Source organism: Mus caroli, unplaced genomic scaffold (genome assembly GCF_978045245.1).
Source record: "Mus caroli unplaced genomic scaffold, Mus_caroli_1 scaffold_2, whole genome shotgun sequence".
Lineage (NCBI taxonomy): Eukaryota > Metazoa > Chordata > Mammalia > Rodentia > Muridae > Mus > Mus caroli.
In genome coordinates, this window is record NW_028227257.1 from 96,367,280 (window position 1) to 96,385,068 (window position 17,789).

The 17,789-nt window shown below is 36.9% G+C and overlaps 1 long non-coding RNA gene across 1 annotated transcript in view; it reads right to left on the reverse strand.

Annotated features, from left to right (window-relative positions):
- The window catches only part of LOC115029391 (uncharacterized), a 46,596-nt gene extending 31,536 nt beyond the window's left edge, over positions 1-15,060 (reverse strand). Inside the window, exons 1-2 of the long non-coding RNA XR_015045241.1 lie at positions 14,973-15,060; positions 4,079-4,229 (exon numbers count right to left, since the gene is read on the reverse strand). This is a non-coding gene — a long non-coding RNA (uncharacterized LOC115029391). The remainder of the gene's footprint in view (positions 1-4,078; positions 4,230-14,972) is intronic.
- Positions 15,061-17,789: the final 2,729 nt, after the last annotated feature.

The following is a 17,789-nucleotide window of genomic DNA, read 5'->3' on the forward strand; positions in this document are numbered from 1 at the left end:
AGGGCCTGTTCCCAAAGATACAATAAAAAGAACAAGTGCAGATGAATACCACTTCCCTGACAAATAAAAATGATAAAAACTCAGTAGCAACATCCCAGATTTTCATCTGCTAGAAAATTGATGTTGTACTTGTAAAACTTTCATAAATGGAATCTTTAGTAAAATTTACCCAGTAGCTGTTTCATTGATAAATTTTGCCAAATATTTAATAAAAAGAAACAGCAGTAATTACTTATCTTCTCTTGTAGGGACCCAAGCTAGGGGGATATTTTTCAATTTATATTATGAGGTCAAGATTACTGTGACACCAACAATATCAACGAGCCAGACGCCCCCGCCAGAGCTCCCAGGGACTAAACCACCCACCAAAGAGTACACATGGAGCGACCTATGGCTCCAGCCACATATGTAGCAGAGGATGGCCTTGTCAGACATCAATGGGAGTAGAGGCCCTTGGTTCTGTGAAGGCTTGATGCCCCAGTGTAGGGGAATGCCAGGACAGGGAAGCAGAAGTGGGTGGGTGGGTAGAACACCTCATAGAAGCAGGGCAAGGGAGGTGGGATAGGGGGTTTTCAGAGGGGAAATCAGGAAAGAGGATAACATTTGAAATGTAAATAAAGACAATATCTAATAAAAATTTTCAAAAAAAAAAAAAAGATTTACTGTGGCACTAAAATCAACCAAAACCAGCACATGAAGATTATAAAATACTACTCCTGATGATATAAACCAAAACATTGCCAACAAGCTTAATGAGGTAGCATATCTTTAAAAATATGGAAAATTAAAATATAAATTACCAGTTCACATCTCTTACAAGTGTCTATGAAATCAAATGAAATTAACTCCTTTTGGGTTTAAAATTAATTTCTCCCTTTATTAATATTACAATAACACATGTGGTTGAAATCCTATTTGGGTGTGTTTTTCCACTTCAATGTTTTCCACTTTGCTTCATAATCATGTTTACATATTTCTCATAAGCAATATGTAACTAAATTTTTAAAATCCAATTTGAAGTGGCCTTCTGCCTTTTAGAGGTAAAATTAAGTCATTAGCATTTATTGTTATCACTGTTCTGTTTAGACTTGTTTGTAAGCTCATGTTTATTTTGCTTCATCTGCTCTAATTTCCCTTTATTCTTCCTCTTCCTTGAATTAGAGCAGCAGAGACTGGTTGGGTTGTGTTTGTTTTATACTCTATTGCTTGACGTACAATGTTTATCCCTAAATATTTGGCACGGGTTCTTGACCTCACAGAGTGAAAGTTTATTCCGAGTCAGTCCCTGTTTCCCTCCAGAAAATAAAGATCTGGAAAAGCTTGAGCTCAAATTTTGTTATTGTTGCTTGTGCTTGTTAATTTATTCCTTGACAATTTTGTTCATGTGTGCAATACATTCTAGCCATTCTCATCCCTTCACCCTCTTTTTCCTCCTTCTACTCTCACCAACTTTTCCTCTTCCTTTCATGACTTTTATGGGTTTTTGTTGTGTTTTTGCTTTATGTTCCACTAGGTTTAGCAAGATATTCACATGGACATAAGTGTAAAGCTATTCATTAGACTGTGAGTAACTCATAGGTGGCCACATCACTGAAGGTAATGATTTTGTCTCTGAATAAGGAGAGCTCCTGAATCACTCTCCCATCTATGACTAAATGTCACTGGCTCATGCTTATGCAGGCCCTATGCAGGCAACAGCTGCTAGCTCATGACTCTGCCATGCCATATGACAGCACTTTGATGTCTCCCCATCATTTGGCTCTTACATTCTTTCCATCCCTGCAATATTCCTGACTGTTGGAGAAGGTAATATGGGTGCCTTGCCTAATGCAGAGCACACAACATTCACTTGTTCTTACTATTAACTTTTTAAACAGGTCTTTGCAAAAGGAGCCCTGTCTTTTTAGATTTATTTATTTATTATGTGCATGAGTGTTTTGCCTGTGTATAGATGTGCACCATGTGTGTGCCTGGTGCTTGAGAAGGTCAGAAGATGTCAGATCCTAGAGCTAAAGTTACAGAGAGCGAGGTACCATATGGTGATAGAAACTAAACCATGGTGCCCTGCAAGCAAGCCAAGTCCTCTTAATTGCTGAGCCGCGTATCCATCCCCAGAGCACTACTCTGAAGACACCAATTACTCATTGCCACTGTCATTTTCAGTATTGCATTTTGCATCCATTGTCCATATAGATTGATCTACAGGTTACTCAACATCTTTCAAAGCAAATTAATCCACACATTAATCAATTTCTTTGTTCCTTGCATCTTATTCTAAGCTATCTATTCTTCCTTCTCTTTGAAAATGCATCATTTAATGTTTCCTTCAATAATGTTCTGAGTAATAACCCTAATTAATATTTCCAGTCTTAAAGTATTCTGAGTATCATATTTTCATTTTTCATCTCTAACAAGATGTCCATTGGTCTTGAGCATGGCAAGTAGATTCTGAACCTCACGGCTGACGGGTTCTAAACCTCACCATTCTTACTTTCCAGCCACTATTGTTCAGCTCTGAAAAGATTACTAAGCTCGGTTCCTATGAAACCAAAACACTAGCACACCCCTCTTAAGCCACTGAGCAAGGAAAGCTAGAAGAAGGGAAGGAAGATGATCATGGGATGTACAATTCACAGAGCAAGACTCAATTTATCTGCACACATTTCTCCATGTATAAGAAATATAAGAAATTCTTCCTTCTTGAAGTCAGGAAAAGGTAGACAAAAAAAAAAAAAAAAAAAAAAAATCTCTAAAGCAAATTGGAGCTATCCAAAGCGTGATTCCTCTGTGAGTCAGTGATGACTTCCTTTCAGCTAAACTTGGTCAACATATTTATCTTTCAAGATGGACCCGATATGACAATGATAGGAGAAATCACTAAGAAAGAAAGATCAGTGAAACCATGAACACTTCCGCAATTTGGTTTCCTTTAAGCTATAAGCGAGATAAGGTGGAAAACAAAGATAAGTATGAGTGTTTTAAATAAAAACTTCTAAGTAGCTGAAAATAATCATTTTTATAATGTAAATTTAGATTTTGAAATAGTTTAGTTTTTCTAATTATAAATTATATAGAATTCCCACTCAAAAGATAGTTAATTTTGCATTTTCCTAGACTTTGGTATATATTTCAGGAAAAAGCAAGACACCAATAACTTTGCTAGGACATAGCAGCAAGATTGTTTATGGGTGTTACTAACATATCAAAACAAGACTGGTCCATTATCACATAAAATACACAAACTCGTCAGAAGGAACATTTCCTATATATATTTATTCAACCATAATCTAAGGGAGTCCTTGTTTGTACTACATTAAAACTGAAACCATTTAGGGAACCTCAAGTAACAATAGAAAGAATGGGACTCTTCCTTTAAAGATAAGTTTCTCCCATCAGGAAATTAAATGTTTCTCCTGGCAGCAAATAAAGTCCACAGAGGAATGTAGGCTCACACGTATACCTCCTCAAAGCTAATCACAAGCCAGGGTTATCCAAGGTTCAGACCAAAGGGAGGGGTAGCCTCAGACTTCCATGTTACTTGAGCATATACACTAATTTAGAAGTATTAAATGAAAAATGATTGTAGTATTAGAAAGGTTTCATTAACAGGGTTAAGTGTAACAAATGAACACTAAAATTTTTACTATGCATGGAAGAGAATGTCATCTATTTAAAAAAAATTTTTTTTTTACAGTCCAGACCTAACACCCATAGCAGTCTGCCCTGTGATAGTTCCTCATCCCATTCCTCCTCCCCTGTCTCTAAGAGGATGGCCCCACCCCACCAGGCCTCCCTACTCCCAGAGGCCTCAAGTCTCTCAAGGGTTAGGTGCATCACTGAGGCCAGACCAGGCATTCCTCTGCTGTATATGTGTCATGTGTCATGAGCCTCATATCAGCTAGTGTATGCTTCCTGGTTGGAGGCTCAGTGTCTGAGAGATCTCAGGAGTCTGGGTTAGTTGAGACTGCTGGTCTTCCTATGGGGTATTTTTCCTCCTCAGGTTCTTCTAGCCTTTATTTTAAGATTTTAGTTTTTGTTTTTAAGTATGTGTATATATGGAAGAGTAGGGGATGTGTACCTGAGTTCAGGTACTCACTAATGCCAAAAGAGGGTGTTGGGTTCTCTGGAGCTGGATTTTAGATGGTTTTGAGCTGCCCAATGTGGGTGCTGGAAACCAAACTGGGGTCTTCTGTTGTTGGGGTACATGTTCTTAGCATCCTCTCCAACCCCTAGGAAAGAGAAAGAAGGAGAAAATAAGTGAGTGACCTTCAGGTCCTCTATGAGTTGTTAAGTCAGGTTTCCAACTGATCTACAATATTGCTGGGCCTCATTTCTCAAACTATAAAGATAAAAATGCTGCATGGTCTATAAGCTTGCTTTGTGGACAGATTGAACGGATATGTGTCATACTGCTCTACATGTTCTCTACTGTTGTATGAACGTCTGTCTGTAGAAAAGAGGCATGCCTGAAACTCAACCACACCAGCACATCGACACTAGACAGGAACAAGGTGCAGAACCCGTGGCTGTCTTCTGTCTTCTGAGAAGTGGCATGGTTAAATGAATGTCTCCTTGCTGTGGAATCCAGGGACTCTGAACATCCCTAGAGAGACATCTAGTGTTTGAAGTAAGAAGAGAACTGAGATTTGTTCATTTGTTTTGTTTTCTATCAGAATAAAATAGTCTGTGATCAAGGAATGAAGACTACACTACAAAAACCGAAATCAACATTACACATCCCTGCCCTCTTATCAAGCATAACAATTATAAGCCTTTTAAGCTTATATTTGAAATCATAAGCAGATACTTATAGAAGAAGACAGAGACAAGGAAGTTTTTTTTGTTTTTGGTTTTGTTTTGGTTTTTGGTTTTTTGGTTTGTTTGTTTGTTTTTAATCTTGAAAATTCCTCTGTAAGGCATTTTTCACCCAGAAAGGAAGAGTTTGGACACACCAAAATTTCGGAGTGGGTCAATTAATAAATCAAAGGTCTCTGCCCTTGAAACTTAACTCAGAGTAAGAAAAAGGCAATTAAAAAGTAGAGGACATTATTACAGTTTGGGTGTGAGATGTCGTCCGTGGGCTTATGTGTGTGAGCACTTTGGTCCTTGGCTGGTGGTGATGTTTCAGGAAGATGTGAGCCTTTGGCAGGTAGAGCCTAGCTAGAAAAAAAAAAAAAGCCCCTGTGGAGCAGACCTTGAGATTGATAGGCCAGCTCCTCTGCTTCCTGTTTCCTCTCTCCTGAGTGTTCACTGAGCTGAGAGCAGTTGGGGAATTCCAGCACAGCCCTGCCATCATGGGTCACCTGCTACTACCATGCCTTCTCTACCACGGAGACTGTATCTCCTCAAACCACCCGCTCAATAAATACTTCTCTTCCTGTGTTTGCCCATAGCAACAACAAATATACATGGGATATTTTAAAAATGAATAATCCAGATGGAGAAAAATAAAATGAAGGAGAGACAGAGAGAAAGCAGTACTGATAAGGTAATGACATACTTACTCTCCCTAACCAAGAAGTGGAAAGTGAAATCATCATTTAACGTTATCTTTCTACAGATGCAAATCCTCTCCCACTGTGAAAAGAATTGGCATCCATCTCTCAGCACTTGGCATTCAAGTTTTTATTTAGAATAAATTGAGTAGTTGAAGCAACTATATTTATGCATAAATATAGGAGGTCTCCAGGTCTCAAATTTCTTATGTGACATTTTTCAATTGCTTTTGCTTGAATTTTTATGCTCTTAATCTGAATTCTCTATGGCCACAAAATAATTCAGTTTCTTCCAGTAATAATGTAACCATTGACCTAGAACAATTTCATATTAGTCAAGAGGTGAGAGGTCTCAGAAATGACATCAAGGACACAATTTAACACACACACAGAAGAGCTTTGTAATGTTCACAATATTGTATAGTCCCATTGTCTTCCATTAACCAGGGGAAGCAATTTATTGATTCAAAAGATGCAACCTGTATATTGCACACATTTTCATATTGCCAATTCCCTATCTGCCTCTGGCCATTTAATCATATTCAAAGTTCAATAGTCACATAATTGGAAATGACTAATTACACACATGATAAAGGAAGAATTGCCTTTCTTTTGCACATTCATTCTACTACTAAGGCCATTATCCACCAAACATTCTTATCCTTTGTCATTTACCCACACACACAAACATTCAAGCATACTCATAAACATATATACAGAACTCAGCACAGAAAAAATATGTAAACTCTTTTAAAATTCAGATGGCATGGTTTTGTTATTCTTAAAGAGGCTGATTTTCAATGCTGTTTTATCTTTAATTGCTGATGAGTAATGAAGTCACTTGTTGAGTCTATAACTTATTCATAAAACTCTGAGGAGTTATAGAAAATAATTCATTTCCCATGACTTTCACATGTTGCCTTCCAAGGCATGGAAATACACCATACCCAGTCCAAATGAGAAAGAATCATGGATGTGAATTTACCTGGCCATTAGAAACGTACTTTATCTCTATATTCATAACAGAATCTGCCTAGAACCTCTCTGAAGGTCCTCTAGCTTAACTGATGATTCTGAAATTCCACTAACTCATACAAAGACTTTCATCAGGGAAACCAAGGACAAGAGGTGTCTGGCCACAACATGGACATGATATTGAAAATGTAGTTTTCACACATGAAACTCAAGAAGAACGAAGACCAAAGTGTGGACACTTTGCCCCTTCTTAGAATTGGGAGCAAAACACCCATGGAAGGAGTTACAGAGACAAAGTTTGGAGCTGAGACGAAAGGATGGACCATCTAGAGACTTCCATACCCAGGGATCCATCCCATAATCAGCCTCCAAACGCTTCTGACACCATTGCATACACCAGCAAGATTTTGCTGAAAGGACCCTGATATAGCTGTCTCGTGAGGATACGCTGGGGCCTGGCAAACACAGAAGTGGATGCTTACAGTCAGCTATTGGATGGAACACAGGGCCCCCAATGGAGGAGCTAGAGAAAGCACCCAAGGAGCTAAAGGGATCTGCAACCCTATAGGTGGAACAACAATATGAACTAACCATTACCTCCCCCCCACCCCGAGCTTGTGTCTCTAGCTGCATATGTAGCAGAAGATGGTCTGGTCGGCCATCATTGGGAAGAGAGGCCCCTTGGTCTCGCAAACTTTATATGCCTCAGTACGGGGGAACGCCAGGGGCAAGAAGTGGGAGAGTGTGGGAAGGGGAGTTGGGGGTTGGTTCTGGGGGACTTTTGGATAGCATTTGAAATATAAATGAAGAAAATACCTAATTAAAAAATAAATTAAAAAAATTTTAAAAATGTAGTTTTCATTTTGCTGTGTAATTCAACTTTATGTCCCAAAGTTCATCCCTAAAACAATAAGAATGAATGCTGTGCTGGAGAAAGAGCTTTGTATTCATAATCCACATCATAGCTGGGTACAAATACTTATTGCATGATTGAGGTCATTGGAAAGGGTTGGTTGGTTGGTTGGTTGGTTGGTTGGTTGGATGGACTTTTTTTTTTATCCAAAAACATCTTCCTTGAAATTATTGGTCAAAAATAGGGTACCAGAGACACTAAAACCAATGCAGTATATTGCCACCTGGATTTGATAGTAAGACATGATTGCGAAAGATACCAAATACTTTGGTCACAGAACTTGGACAAAAGGTTGGTACTGGTGTGGAGGCTGCTTCTGCTGACTACCTTCCATAATACCAGAAGGCGCTGTGAAGGCTGCTGCGAGCAAAAAGTTAACAATGCTCTCTGAACCAGCAGTGAATCCTGTGATTACAGAAATGACTGGCCTGGCAAGATATGTCCAATACTGGTATGAATGTTGTGAGGGTAACAATCCCTTTCTGATTGGATTTAAGGGTCTCTCTTTAGAAATAAATTCATGCCTAGTACTGTAAATCTATCCAAAATCCTGTCTGTGGCTTAGGAACTCAGAGACCCTAGGGATGAACTTTCTACCATCATCAAGGTACATAGAAATTATATGAAACTGCCTTCTAACTACATATCTCTAAAATCATAGATGAATTCAGCACTCAGTCCTTATCAAAGACACAGCTTATCAGAGATAATGAATGGCAGTTAATACTCAGTCATAAATGGGTCATTATATCATACAAATACCATCATGAAAAGGAAGCAGAAGACTATAAGAAGAGAATCTGTGGAGGACTGGGATGAAATAGTGCCGGATATTACAGGGCTATTACACTCGTGAATTCACAGCAAGGTCTGTGCAAGACCCACAAAGACCACACCAGTCAACAGTCCCTAATGGGTGGGAGGAGCACACAGCCTCCACCTATAGCTGAGGAGCTAGTGATGGTTGAGAGCTGCCACAGGTGGAGGAAAGGGAGTTTTCGTGAGGAGTGTGGCTTCTGGTAGGTCGATCATGGTCCCACACCTGTGCATGTATGGATAGCACTAATTGGACTTACTGAATTATGAAAGAGACAGGAAATAGAGAATGGGAGAGAGGAGAGACATAAAGTTGGGAAGGAGACATGAAAGTATCTGGGGGAACTGAAGCAGGGAGTGGAAGTGAATATGACTAAAATATTTTGTATGAATGTATAAAATCCTCACATGATGAATTAAAAATAATAGGTTTTGTTAAATCTTACTAGTGATTTCTGGTCTGATGTCTGCAATAATATTGCACAAAAATATGTTGGAGTGCATTTTCAGCGATGCACTTAAAAATTAAAGATTACAAAAATAGAAATCCATGCTGTGAGGTAATAGCATGAACCAATTAGCACGTAAAATCTCTACAGGACTCACATTCTTTACAGCTCACAGTAACTCTTTGAGACAGATTAATCTTTTTATTAAAGGTGAGGATACTAAGACTATGAGAATTTAGAAAGTTTCTCAAGTAGTTAAAACTGGTTTGCATTCACTCTAAATCTGTTTCTCCATTATGATTGGTATCTTGAAATAAAATGAGTATATATAATTATCCAAAGCTACCAGTCAATAAGTTGACTAGTGAAAAGAACAAGAAGTTCACAGAAGAACCATAAATGACCAGCAAGTATTTTGAAAAGAGCTCAATATTCCTAGTTATCAGTGAAACTCAAATTCAAACTACTTTGCCATATTACCTCACCTAAATCAGAATGGCTATCATCATGAAATCCAACAACAAATGCTGGTGACGATATGGAGAAAGAAAATGCTTATCAAGTTAAAATGTGCTACAGACACACAGAGAAATCCTTCATAAAGAAAAATAAAGTAATGAACTTTGCAGAAAAATAAATTTCTCTCAGATAAATTCTCAGACTTTGAATGGCCCCATTTTCCAAATTTTGAGAATGTTCAAGAGAAAATGCTTCAGAGTTGTATTTATTTGATTTTATAAAAATATATGTGTGAAATATTTCATTAATTTTTGTGTTATTTGATGCTATGATTCTCAAATAGAATGAATTTGATATAGGAGAATTGGAAATATTTTATACTAAGTGGCTTAAAAACCAACTTTTAGATACTATACACATTTATAATTCTTAGTTTTCAAAGATTTTTGTTTTCTCTGCACATTTTTAGCCAAAAATATTTTTTAAAATGAAAATTCAAGAATCTTTTACTTTGACGAAAACATAAAATTTAATTTCTTCTTGTATAATCATTTTCTATTTAATAGAAAAACTCTAGACTGCAACCTTTGAAAGTAATACCAAGTGTGAAATTCAGGTGAAGTAATCCCACTTCCTACGTCATGTGTAGGTATGGTATGGGCAGCCTGGTGCTTCAGCTCAGAGACAAGCTAAGAAGTCCCTAACACACCATCTTGAGGACTTCCTCTGCATGTTTTCTGTTAACATTCTATCTTAATAGCAATCAGGTAGGCATTTCTTGTGCAGCAAACTCTTAACTCCATTTCTTCAAATGTGTTTTTCAAAGTACTTTAATGAGAACAGTGAAGGGACTATGAGCTATTGTGGACAGAAGGATGTTTGAAGTCACACATGTTAAAATTCTATCAAAGACATAACTAATCAGACTTGTGTGACATGCACATGAAGGGGAACATGTTGTAATTACCTTATAATCTCAAAAACTTAAAAGTAAAATAAATAAATAAATAAATAAACAAACGAATAAATATGGTTTGAATTGCAAAAGGGTATTCTGTGTCACGTCAGAGGCAGCATTGTTAGTTCTAGCAGGTTCACACACGTGGGAAGAAGGCAAACATGAAAAGAAAGAGAAGGACAAAGCTTGAAACAAAGAATCTTCCACCGGCACCTAAGTAACTACAGTCCCCAGTGCTGACTCTCTCACCCCACTGCTAGGCACAGCCTTGAACTCAGAAATGACTGTGACGAAACGAAGATTAATACCTAGTCCTTCCGCTGTAAAAGACTGAGTGCTGAAATTTCTGCTCTGAAGCTAAAAATGAGTTCTTAGACTGAGTCAGCAGCATCCGGTGACTCAGCGGAAGTAGCTCTGCTCCTCCCACTGCAACAGAGCCAACGCTACATTTTATCCTCCTTCCTAAAGCTACCTTTAACCTACTGCTAACTATTCAGTTCTGCTTTCTGCTTAGTTCCTTGTCATTATCTTCTAACAATTTATACATAATCCCCACAACAGTAAGACATGTTACTGATTTACCGAGCCATTTATTTCCATTGATTTTGTCTTTACAAACAGCTTCCATTGACATAGGTTTTTTTTTTTTTTATGTACTATAACCAGACTTTGCTTTGAACCTAAAAATGTCTATTTATCTGCCTGACTTCTTTTATATCTTCTATTCATTTTCAGCATTTGAATAACTTCTGACTCTATCAAGCAGAAAGTCCTATCTCCTGTGGGTTCACACAACACAAATATTTCTAGTAGGGGCAGTGCTGGCGCATGATTGAAGGTAGACAGCTGGAACTCATTTTTAGATTATTTAATAGTTTCAGAGAGCATTTCATTTCATACACAAAAACCATAACATTGAACACATAGGGTGAAATAGAATGTAAATTATAATGTAAATATTAATGTTTGTATTAAGGTTAGAATCAAATTAGAAAATCAATGATAAAGTTACATGAAAAAGAGGAAGGCTATATTTAGAGCATGAAGATTGTATCTCAGGAGGCAATTGATTTAAGGGTATTTCTTTTTTAGATATAGTCAAAGTCCCAGAACAAGAGTTAGTAAGTTATATACACTCTCTGACTTTGTCAATGAATAAAAAGCCAAAGCACCACATCTACGGGATAACCACACACTCCTAAAGATTGGGTTGATTTGGTTACTTCAAACTTTGCTTCCCAACTCCGCTGAGCCAGCTTATTATTATTTCAAAACACCATTGAAAGATATAATCGCTGAGAAACAACTTTTCTAGCTGTAAAAATATTTTTGTTTAATGTTACCAGAACCTAGATTTGCCTTGAGATTTATGACATTAACATTTTTCTCTTCTGAAGAACTGTCATTAATTGTGACTAATACTGACCTTATAACTTGTAACGGTGTAAATAGTGTAATTTCAGTAACTTAGTTTTTACTAGACCAAGGTACTGTTCATGTATTTTTAACTAGACCAGGATAATAAATATGAACATTAATTTTTTTTCTCAAGTTGCTTACTTTTTGCTCTGCAAAAGTTTCAAAACTGCTGTTGGCTTTACAAGCTGCAGGGAAATTAACAGGACTTAACCACATTTTAAGTCATATATTCAACAGTAGAAAGAAGAGGAAGAGAATTTAGACTCTAAGACAAGGGACTTAATGAGCATGAGTTTACCCAAACAACCCAGAGAATAACAGATTCTCTGCAAACTTCAATGGTAGAGAATGTAGATATTGTCCTTTCCCAATGACGCCCATTTTTACCATGCCCTTGTCCTCTGACCTTTACCACCATTGTTACAGTCCACTCTGCTTTTCTTTCTCCTTCATCTCAGTTAACATGAAACCCTCTGTCTTCTACAGTGTCAAAATCCAAAATGACAATTAAGAATAGAGGTTGAGTTAAGCAAATGCACTCCAGAAAATGCACACTCTTATAAATATTTCATTCTGTTAAAGTATTCTTAACAGTTTCATATTCTTTAAATGGAGAAATAAACTAACCAAAATTCCCTAACTGGAGTTTTCCGGGTAGTTTAAAAAAAAAGCAAAAAAAATACTTTATTCATAAAGTTTTAAAGTAAAATACTGGTTACCAGAGATTAGGAAAGTAGTGGATAGAGAAGTCTATGGAAAAGCTGATTGGTTAGCATGAAGTTCCAGTCAGAGAATCAGAGAGGAGCAAAAAGTTATATGTGCGTAAGAGGACGGTAGCCAATAATGATGCTCTGTATATCAAGAAGTTGGAAAGAAACTATTGTAAACACTTTCATTATAAAGAGATGTAAAAAAATATAAATATGTAGAGGCCATGTATATTTAATCTAACAAACAATAAAAACCTGTGCATTTAAATATCCCATGAAGGGAAAGGCTTTCCTTAGTTTCCTTGTAGGGACCAATTGAAGAGCCAGCCTCCCTCCATCTGAGGCTTAAAAGACATTTTTATACTAAAGACAAATAGGTTCATTCTTGTTTTTGATAAATCTGTTTCTCAAGGATTGGGCTATGCCCCACCTGCAAACTTGACTACAGATGGTTGTATATTGTCTGTTCCAGAAATGGCAATCAAGTGTTTATTTCAAAAAGTTGCTTATAGCCATCTTGTAATCCTACCTTTGTTTCAAAAGGTTATATGACCACCTATGACTACCTTGTTATGACTACCTGTTGTTATAACTACTTTGTTAGAAGCCTACCTTGCAATCTCTTTGTTTCAGGAAGGACTAACTGGTTGTGCTAATGTTCTGCTCTTATTTTGCCCACCTACCCCTGAGCTATAAAAGCCTTGTCTTCTTCATGTCCAATGCTGATCTCTCAAATCCCACCTTAGGGGAAGACAGCCAGTGTATATAAATTAAAAAGCTTTAATTAATTTCTTGCTTTAATTAATTTGGCCATGATGATTTGGGTCAGTGGTCTTTCTCCCATCTTTGGGATTAACACAACCATCTTAGCAATGACTGAAGCATAAAAGGATAAAACAGTGCTGTCTTATTGCTTTCTTTCATTGGTACCTGCTAGAAAATGAAGCATACCTTCTGGTCTGTCTGGGCCAGCACCCTGAGCAGCCCTTGGACACAAACTCTGTAGCCAGCCCCACAATACCCGGAGGGAGCTCCACTCCTAGGCGCTCTAACATGCCCAGGATCAGAGGATCCCAGGAGCTTGGACACACCCAGGATCTCAGGATTGCAGGATCCCAGAATCACAGGATCACAGAGACACCCTGACTGGAAAGGTTCTGACACAACCAGGATCACAGGAAGGACAGACTCCAGTCAGACATAGCCAGGATAGGTAGCATAAGAGATACCAGATGGGAGGAGACAAGCGTAAAAACATAAGCAACAGAAACCAAGGTTACTTGACATCATCAAAACCCAATTCTCTCACCATAGCAAGTCCTGGATACCACAACACACCAGAAAAGCAAGATTCAGATCTAAAATCACTTGTCATGTTGATGATAGAAGACATTAAGGACATAAATAACTCCCTTAAAGAAATACAGGAGAACATGGGTAAACAGCTAGAAGCCCTTAAAAAGGAAACACAAAAATCCCTTAAAGAGTTACAGGAAAACACAATCAAACAGGCAAAGGAAAGGAACAAAACCATCCAGAGTCTAAAAATGGAACTAGAAACAATAAAGAAATCACAAAGGGAGACAACCCTGGAGTTAAAAAACCTAGGAAAGAGATCAGGAGTCATAGATGCAAGCATCACCAACAGAATACAAGAGATAGAAGAGAGAATCTCAGGTGCAGAAGATTCCATAGAAAACATTGACACAACAGTCAAAGAAAACTAAAAAAGCAAAAAGCACCTAACCCAAAACATCCAGGAAATCTAGGACACAATGAGAAGACCAAACTTAAGGATAATAGGTATAGAAGAGAGTGAAGATTCCCAACTTAAAGGGCTAGTAAATACCTTCAACAAAATTATAGAAGAACACTTCCTTAACCTAAAAAAAGAAATGCCCATGAACATAAAAGAAGCCTACAGAACTCCAAATAGACTGGTCCAGAAAAGAAATTCCTCCTGTCACATAATAATCAAAACACCAAATGCACTAAACAAAGAATTTTAAAAGCAATAAGGGAAAAAGGTCAAATAACAGACTCTCAATCACCATAGACGGAGAAAACAAGATATTCCATGACAAAACCAAATTTACACAATATCTTTCCACAAAACAGGCCCTTCAAAAGATAATAGATGGAAAACACCAACACAAGGAGTGAAACTACACCCTAGAAGAAGCAAGAAAGTAATCTTTCAACAAACCCACACAAACATCACTCCACCTCTAACAAGAAAATTAACAGGAAGTAACATTCACCTTTCCTTAATATCTCTTAATATGAAAATTAATATTACCAACAAACACTTGTTGATTGAAATTCAAAAAATATGAGGAATTAGAAATTTGTCGGCTGTCATCACGTGGTCTCTCTAATTTGGTAATGGGAGAAATAGGTCCAATACTCTTCAATCCATATACACTTTCTGCTTGTTTGTACATGACATGGTCTTGCTGTGGGCCACATAATGGCCTTGGAATCGTGCTTCTCATTTCTCAGCCTCTCTATTAGTAGGATTGTTTATTTGATGTTTTTACACTATACTATGGTTTTCAGAACAGCTTACATATTTCAAAAAATTTTATACAGCCAAAAGAAATGTAGACAATTAATTTGGGAGGTGGCTTGTAAGAGAACAGCAAAGAGTGAGACTGAAGTCTTTGCTTGATATTTATAATTATTGTATCAATTTTGAAGAAGAGGACTTTATAAGTTACTCTTATTCTGAGATGAATGCTTTTCAAAACCATCACAGCCAATGAACCAGAATCTTACCTTCACCTAACGTCTGTGCCACCCTCCAAGCAGAACCATTGTTCATTGAAACAGTTGATGAATGACTTCATGGATAGATTATCATAATTCACACAACATTTCTTAAATGGATGTAACCTGTTCCCTGTGAGCAGAAAATGACGTCAATCACTGAATTCAAATAGCTTTGACCGTAGCAGGAAATTTGTATCCAAAAATCGTGCCTGCAATTCATTCCTTGGCACAACAGAACTGTCAACTCTTAGCTTATCTACTATGGAGGTAAAATCCTTTGGTGAAGTGAGGGACATTCAAGTACAGCCTTATTACAATGAACTCCAATGTCCAAAAACTGTTCTTATTTTGTGTTTGTACCACAATAAGAGCCAAGGTTTTAAGCTCTACTAAAAACAAAACAAACAGACAAACAAACAAAAAGACTTTATGTTCATTAAAAAACTAATAGTGATTATTTTAAAATATCATACAGTTGTTTTATATCAAACAACTTTTATAATACTCATTTTTATTGTTATAATATTTTATAATTTTAAAGAATATGATAAAAAATGTAAGGTATTGCAGGTTTTGAAGGGGGGTCTCTGAGATGAGTTAGGTACAAAAGGGAAAAAAAGAATGTGATGTAAGTCTATTTGCTCAAAATATGTTTTTAAATGTTAACAAAAAAACAAAAACAAACAACAAACAAACAAACAAACAACAAAAAAATAAAAAAAATAAATGTTAACAAATTCAGATGAATTGAAATTATGTATCTTTTCTCAACATAATGCAATAAAACTTAATCAAAAAAAGAAAGAAAATGAAGCATAGATCTTTGTTAGGGTCTATAATATTTACATAAGTGACTTAAATGTAGTATTTATCCAATTAATCTTTCAATTAAAATAACAGCATTAATATTCATAAATATCTCCTAAACTTAAACTTACTTTTAAAGAAAAATGTAAAGGCTTACAAATCTTGGCCAACAGAACAAACCTCTTTTCTCTTATCCACTTGTTTCCTCCTTACCCACTACCTAGCTGAACAAAAATGTCCAGTTAAAATATGGAAGTTTGGAAGAATGGTAAGAGAAACTCACCTAAAAATTCAGGGTCAAACAGATAGGATAGAGATGAAGTCAACTATTGGTATTCCCTTATTTTACAAATGAATTTAAGGGAAATTAAGGTGCTGTGGTTGCTTATTTTGACTCATTCATTAAAATTGTTATTCAGAAATCACTTTGAGGACTAGTTTTCAAAAGGAATTTCCATTTCAAAGAAAATTATGTAAATGCATAAAGGATAAATAGGAGTCACTTATTATTCATTATGCTAAAAATCCAAGCAGGCACAACTTATTTGGCTCCTTTGAATCTAACCTATGTGTAAGTTGAATATACCCTATAAATTACTCAATATGAAGGCATGTGCTCCATTCCGATACCATGGAGATAGAGTATTAAATTTTACTACAAATAAAAGCATGTAGCTAGGATGTGTTTTTGCCTGTTTGAATCCGATATAAAGGTTCAAGTTGACATACAGTCTGCAGTGGAATGAAAGGGAGAAGAAACAAATTTTTTAAAAGTCTAGATCATTCTGTTTCACACTTCAAGTGACAAGGGGTCATTGTTCTTGTTTTTCCATTGTCAGCCAGTTCACTCTCCTTGCTGGATTTTCTTCCAGAATAGCTGGTGTTGGAGGACATGTCTCATTCCTTGTTGGAAGGATGATGTGTGACTGCCTTCCTCTACTGACACAGGTTTCTCAGTGTCTCCTAGGTTTGGCTGAAATCTTCAGCTCAGTTTCTGGAGCAAATGAGCTTGCAAGTATTCACCTTCAAGGCTTAGGGGGACTTCATTTTTTTTCATCTGAATTTCTCCTGGGTATCCTTAGGAAACCTGTCAAGTGTTTGTGTTTGTCCTTGACAGAATGCTCATGGATGTCACACGTGCTGTGACTTATATTTGTAAAGAGATTTACATTTCAAAATGTTCATAGAATCATTATAACAACTTTATGGTAGAAGCAGGGAAGGATCTTTATACCCTTTTGGATAAGAAATAGTTTGGAAGAACTCTTATGGGCTGTATCAAAGACATACCCCAAACTAGTGCTTTCCCTCTTCTGGGACCTAGTACACATGTTTGTATTAATACAAACTTATAAAACAGATGCTATTTGTAATAGTACCATAGCACAAGAAGGGGAGAAGAAAAAGAAGGATAAGGAGAGAGAGAGAGAGAGAGAGAGAGAGAGAGAGAGAGAGAGAGAGGAAGGAAAGAAGGAAGGAAGGAAGGAAGAGAGAGGGAGAGACAGACAGACAGACAGACAGACAGACAGACAGAGACAGAGACAAAAAGGAAATTGTAAGGAAAATCAACTGTATTTTTTTTTTCTGAACAGCTTCTAAGATTAAATTACTCATGTAGGTAAACTGCTTGTTTTGAAACTTGCAAGGAATTGCTCAAAACAACAATTGTGTGTATGTGTGTGCGTGTGTCTGTGTGTGTGTTGCTTGTTTTTTAATGGAGCATAGAGTACTTTGGCCCAAACAAGCAGTTTCTCACCCTTAATTCAGTAACAGACAAAAGATACAAGTCAAACAACAAAAGGACTTTTTGAATTCCCACAGTGTTTTCACAAGTCCTCCCACTCCCTTCACACAGAGGCTGCCTCTAAACACAAGTGCCACCTTTATCTTAAAGGTCCAGGACATGTGGGTATCAGCAAAAGTCTGCTCAGCACTTCTCTCCCAGTAGGAAGCTGTAAAATTCCAGACACACTGTACAATGCAGCTCTTATTTAGAAAAGGAAGGGAAACCAAAGG